We start from the raw sequence: 15,797 nt of genomic DNA, 5'->3' as shown, positions 1-15,797 counted from the left end.
AGGAAATCAGGCACAAGCTCCCAAGAGTCATCTCTCAATAGAATCACACAGGACTTAATTCCTCCAGCAACCAGTTGTAACAATGTGTGTGAAGTGTTGTTAACAGGGAAGTTTATTAGAGACTCAGCATCCCAATTTTCATTAAAAAAAAAAAAAAAAAAAGGACCCATGGGTAACTTCTTCCAAGAATGTATCAAAATTCTAGACTCCCAGATGGAGAGTAGGTGTTGGGCTCATGAACCATGTTGTTTGTACAATCTAGGAGTGGAGAATGCTTTGATGACTTACAAAACTTTTATATTAGTATAGACAACTATTTACTACTTAAGTTCCCAGACTCCAACCAAAGGTCAACCTTATATAAATATCTTTCTAAAGTTAGTAGGCTCAGGCATTCTTGTTAATTCTTTTCTGCACAGCTTGTTCATTGACTAGACAGAACAGTATATGTATCCATAAATGAAGATGAATTTGACAATGGACTTAACAACTGAGCTACTGTATTCACTTTTTTGGTGTAATTTTCTGCAATTTGAGTTGGTGGAGATAAATTCAAATGGATCTGCTACTGGTGGCTAATCAGACTCTAATTTGCATAACTTTTAGGTATTTAGTGATCTCTTTGTAGCTTAGCTTCCTCCCCCACCCCACTCCCTACTGTGACCAAAAGACCTGATATGGACAATTTTAGAGGAGGAAAGTTTTATTTGGTCTTTATCTTGGGCTACATTTCTCTAGGCAGATGAGGCAGAACAGCATGGTAGAAGAGTGTGGAGAAGGAAAGCAGCTCAGAATGAGGCCACCAGGCAGCAGACAGAGACTGCTTCCCTCACCACAGACAAAATATAAACCACAAGGGCACTCCCCCAGGAACCCACATGCTCCAGCCATTCTACAATTACCATCCACTTAATTCTTACCAGTGGATGTCACAATGGCAAAAAGGTGCGACTTATGCAGTCCATGGGGAGAAATAAAGAATGTCCACACGCTTCTGCCTTTGTTAATGCTTTATTCACTCAAATCACTCAATACAATTTCACTCTATAGGTTCTTAATCAAGAAAATGACAATTGTTAATGCTAGGCACTGCAATAGACATAATCAATTCACAGCAAACAATTCTAGATTAATTCTAAGCACTGCAAACACACTTAATCATGACAGGCTCATGACAGACATTCCCTCTGCATGCTAAGCTCAAGTGTCAGATCAAAAGTCTCAAGCCTTAGGCTCTAAGTCCAGCAGATGCACTCTTATTCAGATTGTGGTGATCAGATCAGGAGCCAAGGCAGGCTTCTCCTGGGGTGGAGCTGACAGCCAGTTGAGGAGAGGGTTGTAAGGAGAAGCCATGGCTCTCACCAGGGTCAAGATGTGGCTGTAGAGTTTGAGAACAGTGAGGAAAATGCAGAGGATCAGGCAAATAATGAGAAGAGTTGGGGTGTCAGTCCAGGTCCTCATCAGGCTCTCCAGCGTGAGGGCATCAGTGTCAGCTGGCTGAATGTCTGTTCATTTGCTCCATTTTTTATACCAAATTTTGGGGCTTTTGATCACCCTTTCAATCCCCATCAGCTGCCACCAGGTCTTCAGTTACATCATTTACCCGGGGGTTAAAACATTTGGTCTGGTGGTCCCCACCCTGATTTTCTCACCTTTCCTCTTTATGGGGCAAGGACAACATGCCAGAGACTTCACTCTGAGTCTGTCAGGGTAGGGGACAGTGATTTGTTTGTGCCTGAGGGCCATACTGGAGGGCTCTGTTAGGTGTCCCTGGTGAGACTGCAGGTTTCAAACTGGAGTTTTAATATGGAGTTGCTTTGGCTCAGGCCTAAGGCTATCCTTACAGTGGATCAAAGCAATGATTAAGATTAAGTGATCATAAGCCAATCATTTCACCTCTAAATTGTCTTACATTGTCTTACACATGAGCTTTTCCTGGGGAAGCAGTGGGACCAACTCATATCTAAACCATAACATTCATCAAGTGTATATTTTTATCATTTTAGAGAAACATGTTTGATGTGCAAATATTTACAATAAGTATTAAACTATGTATTAATCATTTCTGATACTTTGAATGGTTTTCTGTGGTTCTATTGAGTATAGGAATGTAACTCAAAAGTAAGTTACTAAAGATAATGTTATGAAAGGGGATTATTTTTCTCCAATAGTTTCCATTAATTTTCAATTTTATGTTTTCCTTTCTCCTCTTTTTTAAACCTCTCTTTGCTTTTCCTGTGTTTTGTAGCCACAATTTTAAAGGAAAACAAATTTTTTAAAAAAGGGAAAAAAAGCAAAGTGATTATGAGATGGGGCAGGGACTTAGGAGTAAAAGAAAGGAACTCATGTGAGCAGGACTACACCTAGTCACATACATGCAGTCAGACTGAGGGTGTCTGGAGTTCAGAGCCTGGAAAGAAGAGCACCAAGCAGCTTGGAACAGAAGCTTCGCAGTCAGTCTCCAAAAGAAAAGTAGTCACAGGAAGATCTAAGGATGTCTGTGCCTGAAGCAGAGAAACCCCAAACACAAAGGAGAACTGCATGAGAAAACTGGATGTTGATAGGAAACATCTATAATGAATACCATCAGTAATATGGCAGAATAGGAAGTCTCCAACTCAAACACTCCTCCCCACAAAAAGTTCAACTAGCAACCATCTACAGACCAGAACATTCTTTTGAAAACCAGGATACTTGGAAACTAGCCTGAGGCAGCCATTTGATCTATAGAACTGAAGTAAAACCAAATAAGGAAGACAAAGAAGAGTCTTACTCTGACTGTCCTGCCCCTCAGGATTTCTCTGAGTCCCATATTCAGAATATTCTAGGACTGTAGTGTTGGTGCATAAGGCAATTTCATTGCAGTACAAAGGTTAAAAGACAAAACTATTTATAACAACTATTGCTGAAACAAATTGTCAAAGAATACATATTATTGAATTGTGTAAATTCTGACATAAAAAACATAAAATGCTTTTATGGAGTAAAAGTACATAGTTGTTCTATGAAATAAAATTGTTAACAGCTTGATATCACTGTGGTCTCACAGTAACTACAAAGAAAATGCAAAGAAATACCACAAAGAAAAATTTAGAATACAAGCACAAAGCAAAATAGAAAGAATTCAAAGGATACCAATACATAAAACCATCAAACCTCAAAAGAACATATTAAGAGTGCAAAAAAGAAACAATGTAGTATCTATAAAATAATCAGAAAACAACAACTAACAGAAGAGAAGTAGTAAGTTCTTACCTATTAATAATTACCCTTACTAAAGGGGATTGAATTCTCTAATAAAAATAGAGTGACTAAATGGATTAAAGGAAAACAAAACATAAAACCCTAGACCCATGTATATATGCTGCCTTTAAGAAATTCAACTCACTTACTTTTAAAGATACCACAGATTGAAAGTGAAGGAATTTCAATTTCAAATTTCCACTCAAATGGAAACCAGAAAAGGATTATACAGAATGATAGTCTCTTTAATTAATGAGGCTGGGGAAACTGGATAGCCACATGCAGAAGAACGAAATCAACCTTTATCTCATATTACACACAAGACCAGCTCAAAATGGCTTAAATACAAATGTGAGACCATGAACTATAAAACCACTAGAAGAAAATATACAGAGAAAACCAGGCAAAACTGATGTGGGCAATGGTATTTTGAATTTGACTCTTAAAACACAGGCAACAAAAGTACCAAAAGACAAGTGGGATTATATCAAACTTAAAAGCTTCTTCACAGCAAAGGAAATAATTATTAGTATGCAGAGAATCTGTGGATTGAGAGAAAATATTTGTAGGCCATAGTTCCAATAGAGAATTAATATCCAAAATATATAAGGAGCTCAGCAACTTAGGAGCAAAAACTGAAAGACCCAATTAAAAAAAGGGCAAGGGATGTGAACATATATTTCTCAAAAGACATGCAAATAGCCAACAGATATATGAAACTGTTTAGCATCATTAATCATTAGGAAAACACAAGTTAAAATTGGTTATATGAGATCACACACCCTTCAGAATGGCTACTATAAAAAGACAAAAGATAACAAGTGTTGATAGAATGTGGAGAGAATGGAACTATTGTACGCTATTTGTAGAAATGTAAATTAGAAAGCCATTATGTAAAACTTTATAGTGTTTCTGCAGAAAACTGAAAATCAAATTATCATATGACCTGGCAATTACTCTTTTGGATATTTATCCAAAAAATTGAAATCATCATGTTAAAGAGATGTCTGCTCTCTCAGGTTCATTGCAGCACTATTCACAATAGCCGCATTACAGAATTGACCTAAGTCTCCATCAACAGATGAATGCATAAAAGAAATGTGGTATGTGTACATAATGTAACACTGTTTGAATTTTAAAAGAATAAAATTTTGTTATGGGCAAAAACAAGAGTATAACTGAAGAGTATCATGCAAGTGAAATAAACCAGGCACAAAAGACAGATACTACATGTTCTCACTTATATGTAAAATATAAAACATTGGAACTTGTAGAAGAAGAAGAATGGTGGTTCATAGGCTGGTGGTCAGGAGAAAGAGAAGATGATGGTCTTGAGGTTAAAATCTCAGGAGGGAATACTTTTTGAGAGCCACTGTGCAATGTGATCAATATAGTTAACAATTGAATAATATACATTTCAAAATCGCTGAAAGGGTAAATTCCAAATGTTCTCATCATGAAAAACTGTTAAGTTTTTGAGTTTTAGCTTAATTTAATGTTTTCACATTGTGTTCATAAAGCATATCACTTTGTGTTCTATAAATATATGCAACTATAAATTATCAAATTATAATTTAAAAAAGAAACATCTGGCCATGAGTTCAATTAGAGCTGAAAAACAGATGGTAGAATACATCATCAGACATATGCTTCATATTTGCATAATGTTTTCTAAAGCCCTTAGCTTATGGCAACAATGTGTTTCCAAAGAAGATGCCTATCCATGATGTATCTGCTGAGATAAGGAATACTATGATAGAAAGGCGTAGATGGAACAAGGTTTTTAAAAACATCCTGTGGACTCACTTAAACTCCATGTGAGTTTTTCTTTTTCTTTTCTTTTTTTTAAGAGGGTAGCATCTCTTTTCCTTCTCTTATAATGGATTATCAATAAACTAAAATCATATTTTATTTGGAAGAGCTCATGCAAATACAGAGTTGGACAAAGACTTGTAAGAGAACAGAATTGTTTAAAGGGCACTCTGTGTATCACGCTAATTCTACAGATGAAATTACCTAAGGACTAAAAGGACTGTGTATGCCAACTTGAGGAAGTCAAATTTACATACTTCCCATTCTGAGGACTGAATGATCCGTGGAACGTGTCCCTGAAGTGTGTGAAGTGTTTTATGGGCCCAGCACATCTTTGCTGCAGAACTCCGCTTGTGATATCTTTTACACAAAACAAAGTCTCAATTCAAAAGTTGTATTAATGTAAGAAACATGAGCTATTTTACCATTAGTCTTAAACTCTTCATTTACACATAGAGAAATGTGTGATAAATAAGTTTTATTGTAGTCCTTGTACTGTTCCTTCGTCTTTGAATTTGGAGAGGAAATGGATATAGGTTTAACTGCAGGGGCTCCCTTTAGAGACCCTAGTCACTGCAATTTACTCAGACCTTAATCCTTATCTTTAGGAGGAGAATCTAGAGCTTTGGATAGAGAAATCAGGGGTGGAAGTCATTAAACCTTTTTCCTTTCTAGAATCGTACTTGCCACAATAGTAAAAGATTACTCTATATGATGGAATTGTTGGTAATTATTATACATTTTTTTGCTTATTTGTATTCCTAGACTTTTTTCTGTAAATTTTTAATCTTTTATAATCAGAAAAAAATCTGAATATAGAGATACAGATGACATAGAATAATGAATGTAAGTACAATTTGCTTTGACTCTTTATTTCCTAATAACAGAACTAGATTATTTCATTAAATCTATCAATATCTAGGTCACCAGTTTCCATGTAAATCTAATTGATATGCAAGTTAGTATTATCCTTACTTGAGATTTATTTTCCTTGGGCAGTATCTTTTCATCATGAGAGATCCTTGATGGAGAAAACTAAGAGGTATTATCATAGAAGGCTGAAATGTGTAATAGTTTTCAACAAGAAAAAGTATTAGAGTGGTTCAATGAAATAATACCTTTATAGCCAATCTAAGAAGCTGAATTTTAAATATAAAACCATTGCTTCAGGTGTTTGCTATTACTCACTACAACATCAAAGATGTGAACATTCTAGACTTTTAAGTTATTTTTACAGTTGAATATTTGAATGCAAAAGAAACAAAAACATATGCACATGTATTTATCTCTACCCATGTAAACATAAATTTTAAAAATATAGTAATATATAAAAACAAATATAGTCACATACACATATATTGAAAATATAGATTTTCTTCCCTTTATTCAGTAGAAGCAATATTTTCCTCATTCTTTAGAACACGACCTCTGGAAAATAGTGCTTAACCTGTATTGACAATTGTTAAGTCATCCATAATCTTCCTTATTAAAAATATCATATACTCATGATGTACTCATCATGACAATAAGTCATTGTTAGCAATCTAAAAAGGGTTAACTTCTAGACATATAAGTTTCTTTAATGAACTTTTAAAAATAATTTAAACTGAGTTGTATAAAAGGACTTTTAGTAGTCAAAGAGAAGAAATCCAGAATATTAAATACAAAAATATTTGCAAGAATGTCAAATTAGAAACAACTACATATTATACAAAATATATTATATATATTTTACCTTAATTTTATAATTACATATATATTATATCATATATTTAGTTCTAATTTGACATTTGTTCATGTATGTGTGTATGCACAGTGAGAATGTGATATCTTTTGCAAAAATGGTTTAATAAAAACATTAAAATATAAAATTTTCTTTTAAAGCTGTTATTTAGTGTACCCTCTGGGTTCATTTTCCCAAGGAATTGGAGGACCTGAAATGCCTATCACTTCACCTCCATGTCTCATCTATTTAATATTTATATCTGCTGAATAACCCACCACTAGGAAAAGGAAATGTGAGGCTGTGAAGCACTGAAGGTAACATAAGTGACACTGAAGCCTGAACTCAGCTAGATCACCAGTGGGATTGAATCAACAATCTCTAAAGCAGCTAATGCAAAGAGCTATGCCTATTTCTAGGCAGAAACCTTATTTAAAAAATCAGTGTCTGCTGGTCTACACTCAGTGTCCAACATTCAATTGGAAATCATGAGACATAAAATGAAACATGGAGAAATAACCAATTTGAAAATAAAAAATAATCAATAGAACCAGACCCAGAGATGATTCAAATGATGGAATTCTTTGACATCAATTTTTTTAAAGATACAGTTAGTGTGCAAAAGAATCTAATAGAAAAGGTGAAAAAAGTATGTATTGAAGGATAATTATGTCAAAGAGATAAAAACTATAAAAAGAAAATAATGGAAATATTAGAATGCAAAATAAATACATATATAACTCTGCTATGGCTCTAGCTTTTGGACCCAGGTTGTGTTTTGAAAGAAAGAGAAACAAAAGTGGGGACAAGAGAAGTGGTGATGAGAAAGGAAAGAGGAAAGGAGTGAAAAACTAAGAGCAACGAGGATGAAAACAAAAACTCAAAATAGAACAAAAACAGATGCAAAGCAACCAGCTCTATTTTAAATGAATACCATAAACATACTGAAAGAGAAAAGGGAAATAAACTTAAATAACTCTTGAAAGTATTACTTTAAAAACATACCTTTACTCTAATGATTAAAAAATTAGAAGAGGCCAATATTGAACCTTATAAGTAGGTGGTTGGTCTTACTATTGTTTCTTTTGGTATGGTTTGGATTTCTTTAGTTATACAATGTGTATTTGGGATTAAGCAAATATATAGGCATTTTGTGAGTAGTGGGGTACAAGTTTCTAAACAACAAGAAAAGTGAGATAAAATGTAGAAAAGAGGAAGGTTAGAATGAACCTTGTGGTATTGGTCTGAAATTGAAGCAAATGTGTGCACACATAAACATACATGCGCACACACACACACACACACACACACACAAATGTATTTTCCCCAGTGAAAAGGCGTAGGTATAATGAAACCTCAGGGGGGAAAACATAAAATCCAGAATTTAATTTTTCAATACTCTTATCTACCCAAATGAACAACAAAAAATGATGACCAATGTCAATGTGGGTGGTGAAACTTACAAAATAAGTCTAATATTTAATACTATGGCAGAATGTAAAGTAATGCTAACATGGAAATGTGTCAAAAGAGAAAGAGGTATCCATGTATTTAGGCTCTGGAACATTTTCAGCATTAAAATAAGTGGTGATAATAAAAGATGACCCATTGAATGAAATAGAGTCCATAAACCCATACTGATATAAATATAAATAAATGAATAATATGAAATGGTGATTTACTCTAGAAACAGCATTCCAAATAATAAAAGTAGTATGAATTCTAAGTAATGAATGCAGAATGAATAATGGATTTAGAAAGTTACCACATGACATTCGCTATGGTAATAATTTCAGGAAAGAATCATCAGTGACAGCTAGAAGTGGTGGGCAAAAATTTGATAAGATGCAGAACAGTTGCATTCTCTGAAATTCTCTCTCCACATCATACTTATTAATTACAAAGCAAAAATTATAAAAGTGCATTGGAGAAACTGGTCAAATACAACCTTAGTCAAATGATTAAATATTCCAAATTGTGCCACAAATAGGTATCATATGCACGCCCTTCATTATAAGACATCATAATATCACTTTAGCAATATCCTTGTCAAGCAGTTTATTTTAATGCCATCAAAATAATCAGAAAACTCTCAAATTAGGAAAATCCTACAAAATTAACCTATTTCAATTTGTACCTCAGATATGAAAAATGCTAATTGACCCTAACTATTCAACTTAAACTTCTCACAGAGCTATGACCTCCCAAAGGTCTGTGTCCTGATATCTATAATTTCTGAACAGGTTATATTACATAGCAGAAAGATATTAAAAGAGGAGCATAGACATGGAAGAGTCAGTATTCAATTATTTCTTTATGAGAGAGACTAATTTTGGTCATTCATTACATATCCTTAATTAGGAGTTGCCTGTAGAAAATAAATTATAAACTAAAGATCTATGATGCTGGGTTCCCTGGAAAGTGTTCCTTAAATTGAGAAATAAAGACATTTCATAGTTTCAATATTCCTCCAGTTGTGTGAGGCAATCATGCAGAACTATACCTGGAGACCTCATCTGCTATTTGAACCAGAAATATCTCAACATGGAAAGAGAGTGTCAGGGAACTGGTCTTGATATTCCATACAACTCTCTGGTTTGTCTGAGCCTCTTGATTGCCTGTGCCCTGAAATTACTGGTAAATTTTCATAAGGAACAAGGCTTTTGTTCCTTATATTTCTTTGCCAGTCTGACCCTTTGTAGATGAAAAAAAAAATAATGAGGATTTAATTACAGGATGACTCCTTGACCATTATTGGTAGGACATGGTGAAGCTTTGGGACAATAGGATTTGGAAAAAGAAGACATGCCTGAGGGGAAAGGCTAAGTGGATTGATAAGAGGTGGCTAGATGAGAGGAATAGAAATATTTCTATCTCCTGTCTAGAGCTAGTGGCTCTGGTAAGTGACACCTGTAAGGGAATGCAGTGAGGCTGTTTCTTTCCTGTCATGGAAGACTTACTTAAATTTCTAAGACTATGTGAATTATGGCCTACTCCTTCACAAAATTATATAGCTGGGCCATTGTCTACTCAAAATACTATACAAAGAGCAGAGGAAAAGGTCAGGTAAATACTGAATCCCAAGGATATTCAACATTTCACACAAAAAAAAATCAGCAGCAGCATGGTGAATCATTATCTGCAGGGGTCTTAGACTGTCTGAATACCTTGTGGATTTTAGAAGCATGTAAACTGGGGAGCAATCTTCAGTGGTTGAGGTCTTCTGGGATCAGATAATCCCAGTTGTATCACAATCAATCTGCCCCTATTGGTGAAAGTAGAAGCACAGCAAACCTATAGTAAGAGGGATAACTGTGCTACCATTTCACCCACAAATATATTACACCATCTGACACTGTAGGCATGTGTTAAGTACAAGTGACCACCAGGTGGCTATTCGATGACCAGAGACACACACTAAATTTAATCTTTCTAATAAGGATAATGAAAAATGCTGTAATAATCTGGAGGATTTCCCTTATGTAATTTGCTTTTAGGAAGCCACAAGAATATTGAAGAGACAGTGATGGACTTGCTGACTCAGTTAAAGCACAGAAGACTGCATAATGATTAAAGACCCATGCATAAAAAACAAAAGGGCATGAGTAGAGAAATGAGAAGATAGAGAGGAAATAATAACCCCATTCAACTGAATAGAACTGTTTAAGTGGTTTATAAAAACCACTGTAAAATAATAAAAATGTTTGTGTGTGTGTGTGTGTGTGTGCTTGTTTTTATGTTGGTGATTGAACACAGAGCCTTATACTTGCTGTGCAAGTGTTTTATCACTGACCTCGGAGCTACACCACCAGCCCCTCTGTACAGTTTCTACTAAGAGGTTAGTATGGTAGTACCAACATTTGGAGGGTGAAAAGATGTGGAGAGTGGTGACAGAGAATGGGAGAGCAGTGATTGAGATTGGGGGTCTCTGATGACTTCATGGCTGTGGCGTGCCTGGTGCCTGGGGCACAGGATGCCTAATTGCTATGGTAACACCCTGCCTGAGGAGGCTCTGTGATAAGAGTCTTATCAGTGTTGGCCTTGACCTCAGGCACATAGTTCCCAGGGATAGAGGAATTTTCATGCTTGACAACCACAATGTTTCACCAGTTCTGCTATTCCTGAGCCTGCCTGCTTAACCATAACTTTAAACAGTGGACCTAACAAAAAGATCCTAACATTGTACTTTGCAACTGTGGAAAAGCTACACAGATGTTTCTAGTTCTATAACTTTCCTGAGTACAAAGAATAATTCTTGCATAGTCTTTAACCTGATAATGAGACATATATAAATAAAGATTGCTGGCATAACTCTTTAGATCTGCTTCTCCTTCTGAGAGCAGCACTCCACCTAATTCCAGCTTTATTCTCATATCTGCACACGTGAGTCTTTTATATAAAATAAGTCTAATATTTAATACTATGGCAGAATGTAAGGTATTTTAATTTTCTAATCTTCCATAGTCCTTAGCTAGTAATGCCAGTTTGCAGCAAGGAGATGTTTCAGTCTTCCCTCCCACCTTTTAAATTGTCTCTGTAAGTTCAACCCTTCTATATTAGAATATAGAAGAAATCAAGTCAAATAATGAGTCATGATTCAATATGGGAAGTCCCTGAGCACCAACCTGAACTTATTTCCATGGATAAAGACATTAGTCCCAAAAAGATTGACATGCTGAGATGATTGCCCAGCTCCCAGGAAGGAATCATGGGCATTTTGATGAAAGGACCTGAGACTGGTAAGCAATGCTCCTTAGGATTACTAGATAAAGGTGTTTAATGTTTTGTAGCACTTATGAGATAGAGGTGGTGCTCTGAATGCCCCAAAGATAAAACTGGAAAGATTGGAAATACCATGGAGAGAACAAGGTCAGGCTGAGGTTAGAGGCACAAAGTAGGACTGGAGAGACTTTTTAATGGTTAATGGCCTTTAGATAAATGTATATCTGATGTGGATAGGGAATATTGCCTAAATCCTTTTTTTTTTTTCAAGGTGGGAGAACAGGAATATTTTGTCTAAGTCATCTTTTCTGGAGTTTTAATTAGACACATTAAATGGGAACCTTGGTAATTTCCTACATTCTTTTACACAATACATAGAAAGCAATAGACTTCCAAGAATATACAAAACATTACCACTCTGATTGAGAGAATGATTGGGGTGTGCTTATTGACTCCCATTAGCTCTCCTTTTAGCAGACCTGTCTGTCCAGTACATGACAACTGTAGGTTATCAAACAGGCAACAAGGTGGTTATTCCAAATGCTTCAACTGTGTCTTATATGGTAAAAATCATAGAGGACGCACAAAAGGCCAGTGGGACTGCTCTGTCGTTGTAAACTTGGCGGATGGATCATGATTTCCAATAATAAGCAGGCACAATTTGCATTCTCACAGAACAGAACTCATGTAAATTTATTGTATTGGCAAAGTACCTTTGAAATAGCTGACATAACCACCATAATTTCATAAGATAAGGCTTTGACTTAATAAACAGTCAAAGCAAGTTAGTAAACTGCATTGACTATTATTAGGATAATTTCTCCTCTGACTAAGAAGTCAAGGGGCATTGAGGTCTCTAGTGATACACATGACAGATAAAGGCAGGTTTATAAACTCAGCTATAAATCAAAGACCCAGGAATTGCATGAACTAGAGAAACTAAAATCATTTTTGAAACAAATGAACAGACAAAAAAATGGGTTTCTTACAGAATTGGCCAATAGACAAGAGACTTAGAAACAAACAGGATTGCTTTGGTTTTGGCAGAACTTTTTTTGTTGTTGTTTTTAATCTAAGTGTCATATTGGCCCCTATTCACAAAATCATGAGGAGGATAATTGAAATTGAGAGGAAGTCTTGAGTAGAACGGATTACTAAAGGATTTTCAAAGGGTGGTGAAGCAGGAATAGAGGATAAAGCAAGACTTTATCATTTGACTGTTTAGCTAATATTAGATCTATCTGAGACCAGAATTGCACAGATTGGAGCTATTGGCAGAAATGAAATAGTTCAGTGAAGGCCTCTTATGCTGAGAGCACAAAATCTGCCCAAGATAGTTGTTCCCAATAAGCCATTTTCAGGTAACTCTGAAACCTAAAATACTTTGTCTTAGGTAAAGTCAGAGGCAAAATCACCATGAACTGCAAAGTGGGATATTAAAGACCATACTTCATGAAGGGGGAATGGTTAGAGAAGAGGATCACTGCATATAAGAGCAGGATGCTTCATGGCATGTAGGACTGACAATAAAGTATGCAGAGGACCTCTCTATCCACATTGCATGCTTTATGTCTGACAAATTGCTCCCAGTGGAATCAAAGGAAACTGTCTGAGGAGAATTTCTGAATTACGTCATCTTGCTGTTTGTAAATCATCAGTGATATACCTGCATTTGGGAAATGCTTACTGGAAGAAGACAAGGGCAGATCTACACAATAGACAGAGGTGAAGCAAAGGCTCTTTAGCTGAAGCCAGTGATCTTGTTATACAGTCAGGGAAATGGGCAATCATTAAAAAAAATTCCTGAGGGAATTTAGAGGAAGATTTAAATTGTGTCATATACATAACCACGAGAAATATCCATTTGTTGGCAAAGAAGGGATTTGGAATAAAGCAGATGCTTTGGCCAGATTTCTTAAATTCATTATCTGATTTGTGTAGTGAGCAGGCATGGAGGAGTTTAGGGCTAAAGGGCTAATGAGAAACTGCACCCCAAGGCCAACAGGGAAGGAATCACTTATAAATGGCCATGAAAATTCTGCTGTTTGCAACAACATGGGTAGATTTGGAGAACATTATGTTAAGTGAAATAAGCCAATCACAGAAGGAAAGATACTGAATGAGTCTGCTCATATGAAGTATCTGAAACACTGTTGTATATCCTTATCAAATCTGATTCTGATTAATGGCCAATATTAGAAGAAACTTTGGATTTCTTTTCTCTGGAGAAAAAAGACTGCCTTCTCATTGATCTGTAATCTGAAGGTCAGAAGAATTGCATTGATTAGGAAATGCTTTGAGAAGCCAAGTTGAAATTTTCCATTAATATAAAACATGATAAATATTGAAATTTATTGTCCAGAAGAGAAAGTGAATTTGACTTTAGAAACATTGCACATTCAATTAAATGTTTCTATCAAAGCATACAAAAAAGGTCCTACTAATTTTGTACAATTAAATGGTAACCAAGGTGCAAAAAAATATCAAATGAACTTTAAAGAAATATGTTTGCTGTGAACATTCTCTATTTCTACTCCCCATTGGGAGTCATTTGAGGTATTAAATATTGGTCATTTGAGGTATTAAATGACTTATCCTTTGTTTAAAATATAGTAAGACAAATAATAATAACATAAGAAATGCGTGGTGAGAGATATTAACTAGTTCAAACAGTGAATTGTTGAAGGTGTTAAAAGTGGCCAGTGATTCATTTCTCTCTCAACTATGGGGAAACTGCACCCAGGGAAAGAAAATAAGACTGATGATTTGGATTAATGTCCTTACGGATGTAATTGTACCTCAAGATAGACTAATGATACTTTCTAAGATGATGAGCCATACCCACTTAATGTTTCCAATAGGATATCCCTAAGTTTTGCTGATAGTAAATAAACACAGCATCTGTGGATTTATGAGGAACGATTCCCCAGAAAATGTCATGGCACTGAGATACAGAGTTGAGATACATCATAGAATGAAAAATCATTCTGCTGTATTAGCCAACACCACAAAACCTTACTTGGAGGTCCCAAATATTATTCTGGGTCACGAGTGAGCATCTAATACAGAAAGAAGGAACTTCATTTTTACAAAGTTCATTTGATAGGCTTTTCCATCTCAAAGTCTGAGGCCACCCTCAACATCCCAAACCTTCTTTTATTGAGCTCCTTGATGGGCTATATACTTGAAATTGTTAGTAAAGCATAATGATGAGCAAAAGTTCTGATCTTGAAAAAGTAATTAAGATTTTTATCTAGAGAATACGAATAAAAACAAACAACTTTTTATAACCTTATACTTAGAAACACACCTGCCTAACCTTTTACCTAACATTTTAGTCTGTTTCCTACCATGCCATTTTACTTTATATTTTTAAAATAAATGTCCTGGAAAGGAAAATAATATCATTTTGAAGTAGGTAACACATTCTATTCAATATGAGAATTGTTTCACTTGGAAAAATACTATAGAATTAGACTATCCTCCATCCTTCAAATAATAAAATTATTATAAAAGAAGCAGCTATTAAGGATGCAACAGGAAAGAACCATATGAATCCAGAGAATTCCTGGAGATACTGCTGCAAGGGAGGTAAGTTGACACTGAATCTCCAAGGTACCTGAGATTGAGACTATTTTATTTGTGTATTATAGCTGCACCAATCAAGCATGACTCATGAGATGCAGTGTGGAAGCAACCATGTTTTTATCCTGTTGACCCTTTAATTTTATTATTTGAAGTTAATTTCTTCCTTGCCCCTTAGGTGAATTTTGGAAGAAGTCTTATTGCTTTTCAAATTATTTTCTGAAAATAAAAATAGTATACTAATTAATATGTCCAGTCTAGTACAATTAAAAATTTATAATTCCTAACAAGGAGGCCTCCTTGGTTTCTTTTCTTCTTCTTCCTGAACTGCTCTGCAGCATCTTCTCCATTTTGTCAATATAAGTTCCCACGGGGGAACAAGTTTAGGCAGACAGGTGCAGGGGCAAAGTCCCACTTCTCTTTCCAGGGTTGTAATGAGGTGTTCCTTGGACTGGACAGAGTTTTAAGCTTATGCTTATTTGAGTGGTAACTTTTCTTGGCTCTTCAGAGACACTGACCCATTGCTGTGAATCTCTCACCTACAGTTCCCTTCATGTGGGCAAATTCATTTCTGGCTGATGTTGGCTTTTTCTTCAGTTTGAGAAATCTACAGCTCCACCAGCTGCAGAGCACCAAAGTTAACCCTAATCCACACGTGTCACTCACCCTGGCCCACAGTAAAACTCATGCATATCTTAGAATTACTCAAATG

This window comes from Callospermophilus lateralis, chromosome 8 (assembly GCF_048772815.1).
Source record: "Callospermophilus lateralis isolate mCalLat2 chromosome 8, mCalLat2.hap1, whole genome shotgun sequence".
NCBI lineage: Eukaryota > Metazoa > Chordata > Mammalia > Rodentia > Sciuridae > Callospermophilus > Callospermophilus lateralis.
This window is presented reverse-complemented; position numbering follows the sequence as displayed.